Genomic DNA, 12286 nt, shown 5'->3' with positions numbered 1-12286 from the left:
CCTCCTCACCCTCTCTCTCTCTCTCGGTGGGAAGTATGACAAGAGCATGACGAGCCAAGTCGATGAATTTGGTCTCGTACTGAGTAACGGTCATAGAACCCTGCTGGAGACACTCATACTTCCTCCGATAGGCCTTTCTCTGAGTGATAGGGAGAAACTTCTCCAGAAATAGCTGAGTAAACTGCTCCCAAGTCAAAGCTAGTGATCCAGTTGGTCTAGCCAAGCAATAATATCTCCACCAAGTCTTGGCGGATCCAGACAAGCGAAAAGTAGCAAAATCGACCCCATTGGTCTCCACTATCCCCATGTTCCTGAGAACCTCATGACAACTGTCAAGATAATCCTGGGGATACTCAGAAGATGCACCGCTGAAAGTAGTAGTGAAGAGCTTGGTGAACCTGTCCAATCTCCACAAAGCATCGGCAGACATAGCTGATCCATCACCGGCCTGGGACACCACACCCGGCTAAACTGCTCCAACTGGCTGAACTGCTGGAGTCTAAAACTGGGGAGCTACCTGCTTCAGAGTGCGAGTAGCAGGAGTCTGGGCTCCTCCTCCAGCCTGAGAGACGGCTGGTGCGACAGGAAGCAAGCCTGCCCGGGTGACACTCTCCATAAGGCCCACTAGACGGACCAGAGCATCCTGGAGTACTAGGGTAGCAATAAACACCTCTGGGACCTGAGCTGGGCCCACCAGAACTGCTAGGGCCGGAACCTCATCGTCAAAGTCAACCTGAGGTTCCGCTGCTGGTGCTGCTGCTCGGGGCTGAGCTCTGCCCCTACCTCGGCCTCGCCCTCTGTCCCTCGTGGGATCTGCTGCTGGGGTCTCAGGCTGCTGGTTAGCGGATGTGGAAGCGCACGTTCTCGGCATCTGCGAGAGAACAAAATAGAAATTCAATCAGCATTGAGAAACCAAACCGCACGACAGGAAAGAATAGATGTGAAACTTTTCCTAACTCGGTAGCCTCTGGGGGATAAATACAGACGTCTCCGTACCGATCCCTTAGACTCTACTAAGCTTGTCCGTGAACTGTGAGACCCATGTAACCTAGAGCTGTAATACCAACTTGTCACGACCCGGATTTCCCACCCTCGGGAGTCGTGATGGCACCTACTAATGTGAGCTAGGCAAGCCGAATATTTAACAAATTTCCTTTTCACCTATTTTATACTCTTTAACAATTAAAAACAACACTGTGAAAACAGCGGAAAATTTAAGATAAGCGGAACAAAAGAAATAGAATATCTGAACATGTATCCAGAACAACTGTTTGAGCCTCAACTACCCAGAATTAGTGTCACAGTTTCACAAACAATCTAAGAATACTACATACAAAGTCTGAAAAAGAAACGATACATTGTTTCTAAATTAAGGAAATGAAACAGGAATAAAGGGGTAGAGGGAGACGCCAGGGCCTGTGGACGCCTGTAGGTCTACCTTGGTTCTCCGCGTGGATTGAAGGTAGCCACTCAATCTACGGTCCAAAGTCAACAACACTGGGATCTGCATAAAAGAGTGCAGAGCGTAGTATCAGCACAACCGACCACATGTGCTGGTAAGTGCCTAGCCTAACCCCGCCAAAGTAGTGACGAGGCTAGGACCAGACTACCAAATAACCTGTGCAGTTAAATCGTATACAGCGGAAATAGAAACAGATAATTACAACTAAAGTTGGGCGGGGGAAAACATGCTACGGGAGTAACAGATAACAACAGAACGACTGTAGAGAAACATAAAAAATGCTCTAAATCAATTACCAGCAAAATAAGGAAATAGAATTACAGGCACACAAGTAATACCGTTGCAGGCGTGCAACCCGATCCCATTACATATGATACCATTGCAGGCGTTCAACCCGTTCCCATTTCTTACATTATCGTTGCAGGCGTGTAACCCGCTCCCATTTCATATATCACCGTTGCAGGCGTGCAACCCGCTCCCATTTCACATATCACTGTTGCAGGCGTGCAACCCGCTCCCATTTCATATATTACCGTTGTAGGCGTGCAACCCGCTCCCATTTTACATATTACCGTTGCAGGTGTGCAAACCGCTCCCATTTCACATATTACCGTTGCAGACGTGCAACCCGCTCCCATTTTTTTATCAACACCAATCAAAAGAATCCCGACAAGGGAACAATAGTGATAATAACATCTCGGCAAGGGAACAACAATGATAATAACATCCCGGCAAGGGAACAATAATGAAATTACATCTTGGCAAGGGAACAATAATAAAATCCTCATGTGAAATGCAATAAACCACAACGGAGGCATAATAATTACAATACAAGACTCACGGGCATGCTTGATACCGACGTATAGATACTCGTCACCATGCCTATACGTCGAACTCCACAATTAACACGTAACAAATAAGACTCGACTCCTAATCCCTCAAGCTAAGGTTAGACCAAACACTTACCTCGATGCCACAACACAATTCACGTCTCAACTATCGCTTTACCCCTTGATTTCACCACCAATTCGCTCTTATCTAGTCACAAGTTACTTAATTACATCAATAAACGCTAAATGAATCAATTCCAATGCATGAAAATGAGTTTTTCAAATTACCCAAAAAGTAAAAAATCGCCCCGGGCCCACATTGTCAAAACCCGAGATTCGAGCCAAAACCCGATTACCCATTCCCCCACTAACCCAAATATATAATTTATTTTGAAATCGGACCTCAAATCGAGCTCCAAATCCCCAATTTTTGAAAAACCTAGGTTCTACCAAAAACACCCAATTTCCCCATGAAAATCATTGATTTTGAGTTGAAATTATGTTAAAAGATGTTAATGATTGAAGAAAATGAGTTAAAATTCACTTACCATCGATTTGGAAGAAGAGTTGTTCTTGAAAAATCGTCCTAGGGAGTTTATGTTTTGAAAAGATGTGAAAAATGGTTGATTTTCGGCTAAGTATAAAAATTGCAGGTTGCAGATATGGAAATTGCAAACAGGGTTCGCAATTGCGAACCTCGACCTTTGCTATGCTCGCATTTGCGAAAATAGGTTCGCATTTGCGAAGTGGGAAATGCGAAGGATGCGTCGCATTTGCGACGACTGGCTAAAAGAGAGAGTATCGCATTTGCGATAGAATCCTCGCAATTGCGAGGATAGGCTGGCCTGGGCTTCTTTGGCATTTGCGACATGCCCCTCGCAATTGTGATATCGCTTTCGCAAGCCAGGCTTCGCAAATGCAAAGCCTGCAGGCCTGCAGTGCAACAACTGAAAATCTGCAATTCCTTAAGTCCAGAATCCAACCCGTGGCCTATCCAAAACTCACCCGAGCCCTCGGGGCTCCAAACCAAACATGCACAGCAATGTAAAAACTTCATACGGACTCGCTCGTGCATTCAAATCACTAAAATAACATCAACAACCATGAATTTAGCATCAAAATTATGAAATTTTCTCAAGAACTTCAAATTTGCCAATTTTCTCAAAAACGATCCGATTAACGTCGTTTCAAGTCCGTTTCTTACCAAATTTCACAGACTTATCTTAAATCACATATAAGACCTGTACCGGGCGCCGGAACTAAAATACGGGCCCGATACCATCAAGTTTTAATCATATTTCATTTCCAAAACTCATAAATAATTTCAGAAAATAATTTTTTTTAAAAATTCATTCCTCGGGCTTGGGGCCTCGGAATTCGATTCCGGGCATACGCCCAAGTCCCATATTTTTCTACGGACCCTTCGGAACCGTCAAATCACGGGTGCGGGTCCGTTTACCCAAAACGTTTACCGAAGTCAAATTAATTCATTTTAAAGTCAAAATTTACCATTTTTTCACAGATTTTCACATATTGGCTTTCCGGCAATGCGCCCGGACTGCACACGCAAATCAAAGTGAGACAAAAAGAGATTTTTAAGGCCTCGGAGAGCAAAATTTACTTTTAAAATAAGTGATGACTTTTTGGGTCATTACAAAGAGAAAGAAGAAAAAATCTGAGAGAGAATCAAAGAGAGAGAGATTCTTCTTTCTCGTCGGCAATCAATACTAGGACTTGAGTTGCTCGAACAGAGAGAAGGAAGAGAGAGAGAAAGAAGAAAAAATTTGAGAGAGAATCTTGTCTTAATTGAAAGAAAGAGAGAGGAAAAACTTAAATAGCATATTTGATGCCTTAATGGTAGTATACACCATAAATACTTATTTTGCTATAAAATATAAAAGGTAGCTATAGAAAATAATATTTTAAAATGATTTTGGTTTATAATAAATTGGGTATATACCTTTGCTATAAGAGGTAAAATACTGGGCAAGTTGGATGAATTGAGCTAGATCCACCGTTTAGCCCATTTCATGCTAACTTATCTCAGCCCATATAATTTTTGACAAGGTTGAGCGATAACTCATTTATTGATTCAATTCACTTTCACTCGCCGAAATTCTGTCCGAACTGCCTATTTGCCGCGAGGGATTTGCAACCGTACCCTATATTTGTGCCACCTTTAAACTTGTACCCTATTTTTAAGAATTATTGATTTGGTATTCAGCTGACAAAAAATCCGTAATAATATGACAATTACACCCCTGACAAAAGATATAAAACTTGCATCACGCATTAATCGCGTGATCTACGACCTCATTTGCGAAAGAAAATCTCCTCCTCTCCTCTCGGTAGCTTTATCAAAAAGTTAGAAACTTATCCAGATTCATCTTCAGAATAACACTTGCATGAAGTTGTTTGACGTTGAAGCTAAAACTTCATGCTAATGTAGCATGAAGTTGTTTCATGTTGATGCTAAAACTTCATGCTAATATAGCATGAAGTTGTTTCACATTGAAGCTAAAACTTCATGCTAATGCATGCTGAAGATATATATCCTGCAGTTTACAGATTTGTCATGAGTTTTATCCGAAACTTCATTCTAAACATGCTAAAGTTTTTTAGTTCATTTTCTAAACCTTCAGACTAAACATGCATAAGTTTTTTAGTTCATTTGCTAAACCTTCAGACTAAACATGCATACGTTTTTTATTTCATTTGCTAAACCTTCAGACTAAACATGCTTAAGTTTTTTAGTTCATTTGCTAAAACTTCAGACTAAACATGCTTAAGTTATTTATTTCATTTGCTCAAACTTCAGATTAAACATGCTTAAATTTTTTAGTTCATTTGCTAAAATTTCAGACCAAACATGCTTAAGTTTTTGTCTTGCAGTATGTAATTTTCTAATGAGTTTTTGCTAATGCATGTTGAATTTATGTAGTTCGTTTGTTAAAACTTCAGACAAAACATGCTGAAGTTATTTAGTTCATTTGCTAAACATGCTTAAGTTTTTTAGTTCATTTGCTAAAATTTCAGACTAAACATGCTTAAATTGTTGTCTTGCAGTGTGTAATTTTCTAAAGAGTTTTTGCTAATGCATGCTGAAGTTATTTAGTTCATTTGCTAAAACTTCATACCAAAACATGCTGAAGTTTTGTGACGCACTCTACAGTTTTATCCTGAGTTTTAGCCGAAACTTTAGTCTAAACAAGCTGAAGTTTTTTTTAGTTCATTTGCTAAAACTTCAGTCTAAACATGCTTAAGTTTTTGTCCTGAAGTTTGTCAATTGTCTTTTATTAAAGAATGGAAAAATCATCTTTTTAAAACACTTTTAACAAAATAATGGGTACGGATACAAACGGAAATACAAAATGGGCATAAGTTAAAAGGGGGCGATCAAATAGGGCGCCCCATGCAATTTTTACGTTTTCCACCCGTACACTTATGGATTTGGACCGTTTGTCATCTAGTAAACCTGTAACGTTGTCAAACCATAGTGGGAACAAGTAGGACCAAATAGAAAAGCAGATAAAAAATAGAGAAATTTTAGTGATTATTAGCTTGCTCTAGCTACTATTTACTAAATTACTTCCTATAGCTATATTTTCAGTTGTTATAGACTGTATTCGATTTATTTTTGCTACTGTATTCATGAATACATTAGCAAAACTAGGCGGAAAACAGGGGAGTCTAACTAAGCAGAGAATGTATTCGATTGTAGTCGCGAGCTGTATTCGTGAATACAGTAACGAAATTTACGAAAAAAGGTCTTCAGCCGTTTTAAAATAGTAAGTGAATCAATTAACGTGATAGACTCCTAATATAACTCAACAAACTCAATTATAACACAAAAAAATTGTATTTTCAGTTATAGAAAAGATTCTCAACAGAAAAATACCCCAAAAATGGAGCAATCTTCAGAGATTCAATCCATCATTTCTTTTTTTAGTGGTATCTTTACTAAAATATTTTTTAGTGGTATCTTTACAAATAGATTTATATATTGAAATTATATAATTACATTGAATACGGTTGAATATATAAGAATACATTGAATACATGAAGTATAGCAGGTCATGTATAGTACAAAAATATATGAATACATGCTGTAGATACATTTGAATACATATATACATATGAATACATAAATTATATTAATTAAAAACATATATAAATACATTCATGAAATACAACGAGACAGTGAATATAGTAAAATATATGGAATACAGCGAGATACATTGAAATACAATGGGAAAAAAAGACAGTGAATACAATGAAATACAGCGAGATACATTGAAATACAATGGAAAAAAAAGGTAACAGACTCTTAAAGTTCCTCAGCTCCAAACTCCGGCTCCAATCCACCGATATCTAGGCTGCCGCCATGTGGGGCTTCGCCGCCAGTTAAAGGAAGACAGTTGTTGAAGAAGCACCAATTTAAAGGATCAAACGAAAACTAGAGACAGAACTTCTTCAGATCTCACAAGGAAAACATGAACAATCAATGCAAAATCTAAGAAAAATTTAGAATGTGTAACACAACTGTGTGAAAGAAATCGCTGGTCGGAGGAGGGGGTTAGGGGTGACACAACAAGGAAGGGGGAAGTGGTCGTCGGTCGGATCTGTCGTTAGCGGAACACATCCCCTGCTAGGGTTTCTAAAAGTAGGGGAGGAAAAAATCGGGAGAACAAGAGAAGAAATAGGAAAGAGAAAGGAGGAGAGAGGGAGAGAGAAAAATAGTACACAGCGTATTTAATGTCTTAAAGGTAGGAAGTGGCCATAAATAGATATTTTGCTATAAAAATTAAAAGGTAGTTATAGGAGATAATTTTTTAAAAGGGTATTTATTGTAACGACCCGACCGGTCTTTTTGCTTTCTAGAACCATGTTCCCCTAAACAAGACTTCATGTACTTGCTCTAACTGATTCATGACTTGCGGGGATGGTTGGTTCGGGATTTGAAAGAGTTTGGGTTGAAATCGAAACACTTGGTTCCTTAAGGTTGGCTTAAAAGGCAAAGTTTGACTTTGGTCAACATTTTGAGTAAATGGCCTCAGAATAGAATTTGAGGGTTCCAACAGGTTTGTATGATGATTTCGGACTTGGCGTATGTCTGGATCGGGTTTTGGATGACCCGGAAGCGTTGTGGCGCTTAATAGTGAAAGTTGATTCCTTAAGGATTTTGATATTCTTAAATAATTGATTTGGAGCGGGTTGAGTTATCGAGGTCTGAACGAAATTTCGAGATCGAGAATAATTCCGTAATGTCATTTAACACTTACACGCAAAATTTGGTGTCAATCCGAGTAGTATAAGTGTGTTTCGTCAAATTGAAAGTAGATTGAAGAACTTGAAGTTCATAAATTTGATTCAATTGGATTTAGGGGGTGATTCTTAGATTTAGCATTGTTTCGGGCATTTCGAGGGTTCGAGCAAGCCCATTTTATCATTTTAAACTTGTGGGTATGTTCGGGCGGGGCCCCTGGGGCCCCGAGCGTCAATCGGATGAGGCTTGAGCTTAGTTGGAAATGTGGGAAAGAGCTGAAGCTTCAGGCTTCTGTCATAACCGCACGTGCGGTTGGCCAGCTGTAGGTACGAGCCCGCAGAAGCGGCTAGGCCATTACAGATACGGCCATGGGTGGCCAGCCTAGGAGCCGCAAGAGCAGCCTACCTTCCGCAGAAGCAGAGCCGCAGAAACGGTTTGCTTCCCGCAGAAGTGGTCCAGTCGGCCAGTGGAATTTTCGGAGAAGCGGACTCTTTTTCGCAGATGCGGTGGGCGCAGGTGCGCCCCAGGATCGCATATGCGGAAATCACTGAAGGCAGTGACCTTCATTTATTGCGGGTGTTAGCCATTTTTGGCTCATTTCCACTCAAAGGTTGGGCGATGTTGGAGCTCTTGAGAGGGATTCTTCACCAAGCTTTTAAAGGTACATAATTTTTACTATATGTGAGTTAAATACTTGGATTTTGGGTAGATTATCATGCAAAGATTAGTAAAAATCATGGGATTAGAGTAAAAACCTAGGGTTTTGATAAAAGCAAGATTTAACCACTAAATTCGTTAGGAAATGAAGTAAAAATCATATATTCTTGATCCTTAGGTTATAGGTAACAACTTCCTTCAAAAATTTCCGAAATTCGGGCACGTGGGTCCGGGGGTGAATTTTAGGAACCTTGCCTTTGGGGTTGGATAATCGCATTAATAGTTGGAATATGAATTTGTAAGCATATAATGATTGGTTTTCACACTATTGGCATAGTTTCGGATTTTGCGGCTCCGGTTTGAGAGTTTGAAGCGTTCTTGAGTTGGAAGTAGGCTCGAAACGAGGTAAGTCTCTTTTCTAACCTTGTAAGGGAGAAATTTTTCCATAGGTGAATTTAATTAATATATGATTTATTGTGGGGGCTACGTACGCACGAAGTGATGAGAGTCTGTACGTAGCTACTATTCCTGTTATGTCCGGATAGTTCTAGGTTTACATCATGCTTTGTGGCCACTACTAAATTTGCTTATATATGCTAATGGTATGAAAGAAATTAAGTTGAAGGAAATCTAAGGATTTATAGGCTTCAAGTGAATTGTATTCATTTTATCAAAAGGAATTAAAGAAGTGTTGTGTTTTTAAATGATAAAAATTATGGTGACCGCATCGCACGTATGATTCGCGAGCGGGGTTATGCTTTTACCGCATCGCATGGGTGAGTAGATGCATCTGTGGTTCGTGCCGTTCGATCCTCGGCAGTGCACATTTTACTTTTATGTTGGACCGGGCCGAACGTCCTCGGTGGTAGTTGTGTATGATAATGGAACCGGAAACCCTTATAATTTGTATAATTTATTGCTTGAAGGGTCACTTAATTTAAATGAGGAGAGCGCCTAGTTTTATTAATTGGATGGAAGTATTTTTAATAATTATTCTTATTTGAGCTTGTTATCATCTACGTACATTGTGAATTAAATATATTGAACGTCATATTATTATATTTGCTGGCCCTAGTAAGTGTCGGAGTCGACCCCTCGTCACTACTTCTGCGAGGTTAGGCGAGATACTTACTGGCTACATATTTCTATGTACTCATGCTACACTTCTGTACTTGATTGTACAGGCTTTGAGGCAGGTGCATCTAGCCATCAGTCCGGCGTGTAGAGTGGATTCCTCAGCTTGAGACTTTCCGATGAGCTGCCCCTTTGAGCTGTTCTGCAGCAGCTGGAGTCTTTCTTTTGTCTTTATGATTCCTTTCTAACCCCTTTTCAGATAGTAGGATAGTATGATTATGTATATTCTAATAGATTGCCCACACACTTGTGACACCAGGTCTTTATATGTACTCTTTATTTAAGAGGTGAAGAATTAAGTGTACGAAAATTTGTACTCTTTATATGAGATTAGGAAAATTAAAAGTTGAGAAAATATATGTATTTTTACATGGATGTTTTAATGAAATAATAGTGTATGAATTTATTTTACATGGTACCGCATGACCGTAATAGTACGGTGTATAAAGTGTATTAAAAATAAATAAAATTTTAAATAATTTGAAATAATTCTTAATTATGCGGGTAATTGGTCATTGTCTAATAACAATTTAGATAAGGACATCACGTGGCATGTTTTGGCTTAGGAAAATTATGACTCATGCCTTCGTTAGACTAGGTGGCTTGATTAAAATAGCACTTGGACTTAAAGATAGTTGTTGGCAGAAGACTGAGAGTGTCGTAGTATGTTTTCTATATGAAACAACTTGATAGTAAAAGTTATGGCACCTACCGAGGTATCATGAGGAAGTGTATGTGTAAATGTTTCAGTGCAGCATCTATTAAGGTTGGAAACAAAATGCACTGTAACAGCAATAGTTCCTTTTATGATCTCTAGAATCAATTCTTTGACCCGATAAATTCATGATATGTTGGTTAATCAGTTGCTCAAAAAGAGAATCTGAACACTCCATAAAGTTTATGATTTTAACAAAAGAATATGGATAGAAGATGCTCTACTCTTAAGTTATATCTTATGGGTGTTCAGTGATCTTCGCAAAAGACGTGTGTTAGAGGGATTGTTAAGAGAATCGGCTCAGGTATGTTAAGGCTAATCATTCTTTCTTTTGGCATGATCCAAGTAACGATACGTAAACGTTATGCTATTTCATAAGTGGTTCTACTCTTAGCAGTTAAGAATATTTACGTTATTCATTCCTATAAAGTGATATTCAAGCATGTCTAAGTATGTTCCTAAGTCCCTATTGAGGAATATGATAGAGATGTAGCATTTGGAAATAACTTTCATCAAATATTTTCTTTGTATATATAATGTTGGTTGTCAAATTTATGAGGCTGTAAATGTACTTGACCAATATAACAATATCACCTACGTGTAGTTAGTTACAATGCAAATAGAGGTCAAAGTGTCAGAGAAAATGCAGTAACTTATTTAAAGTTACAATGTAAACCAGTAGATGATCATAGCCATGGAGAGTGCAACTTGAGTCCAATAAAGTCTCCTAAATTTAAGATCGAAAATTTACCGACGATAATGCTTTACTTTCAACGTGAATTGCCTGCAAAGTTTCTGCTATTTAGTAGTGCAATCTTGTCTCAAATTTCTCAAGTTGAATAAGGCCAAATGACTTAATATCTTTCTTTTCACGCCGTCAAAGGTGCCGAATAGGCAAATACTGTGTTTTCTTTTACCTTTGTTTCCTTTTCCCCTTTTTATTTAATGGAGGGAGGGGTCTCTGTAGAGAGGTAACTTGGATTACTCAAATCTCATGCGAATGGACGCAATTAGTTCCATTCAATGTGAAGAAAATGAAATATTACTGCTGTTTTGAATATAATGATACATGCATCTTCATGCATTTACCACCGTGTTACGGCCGGTCGGGCAGTTACTACCGATTGGGCAGTTATGTATTATTATTTACCGCCAGTTGGGCAGACATGCATAGGAATTTACCACCGAGCTATGGCCGGTTGGGCAGTTACATATTTACCATCGAGCTGCAGTCGGTTGGGCAGTTACATATTTACCATCGAGCTATGGCCGATCGAGCAGTCATGTATTCACCACCGAGCTACGACCGGTTGGGCAGTTACCACTGATCAGTTGGGCAGTCATGCATCATACGATATGGATAATAGTCTTAAAGAGAAGCATTGTATATATGTAAGTATAATAAGTATGCATATGCGGTGGCACTTCAGAGATTCAGGTCGATTCTTATATGTCTTTAATTAATGTTGACTTATTGTTATATTTCAGTTCTGCCTTACATACTCGGTACATTATTCGTACTGACGTCCTTTTGTTGGGGACGCTGCATTCATGCATGCAGGTATAGATAATCAGTTTGACGAGCCCTCATAGTAGACGAGATTGGCATTCAGCGAAGGATTGGTAAGACTCCACCTCATTCGGAGTGCAGCCGAGTGCAGCCGAGTCTATGAGTCATCGTGTTACTGTTTTGCTACAGACTTACGGGTAGGCCGGTACCCTATCCCATTTGATGTCAATTAATCTTAGAGGCTTTGTAGATACATGTTTATTATGTACAGTATGTTAGAGGCTTTGACGACCCATATGTATTCATGTTTTATGAACGATGGTTCATTGATATAATATTTTGCCCACTTACAATTATACATTACGAGTTGTGGCCATGTTGGCCCATGATAGTTACAAAAGGAATTAATGAGTTACGGAGTGGTTCGCTCGGGCCAGTGCGGCACCGGGTGCCAGCCACGCCTCCTCAGGTTTGGGGCGTGACAGTTTTGCTTTCTAGAACCCCGTTCCCCCGCATAAGACTTCCCGTACTTGCTTTAAATGATTTATGACTTGCGGGGATAGTTCCTTAAGGTTGTCTTAAAAAGTCAAGTTTGACTTCGGTCAACATTTTGAGTAAACAACCTTGGAATCAGGATTTGAGGGTTCCAACAGGTTCGTATGATTATTTTGGACTTGGGCGTATGTCCGGATCGGTTTTGGATGACCCGGGA

This window comes from Nicotiana attenuata, chromosome 6 (assembly GCF_001879085.1).
Source record: "Nicotiana attenuata strain UT chromosome 6, NIATTr2, whole genome shotgun sequence".
Classification (NCBI taxonomy): Eukaryota; Viridiplantae; Streptophyta; class Magnoliopsida; order Solanales; family Solanaceae; genus Nicotiana; species Nicotiana attenuata.
The sequence above is the reverse complement of the archived record's forward strand: the minus strand, read 5'-3'. Positions refer to the sequence as shown.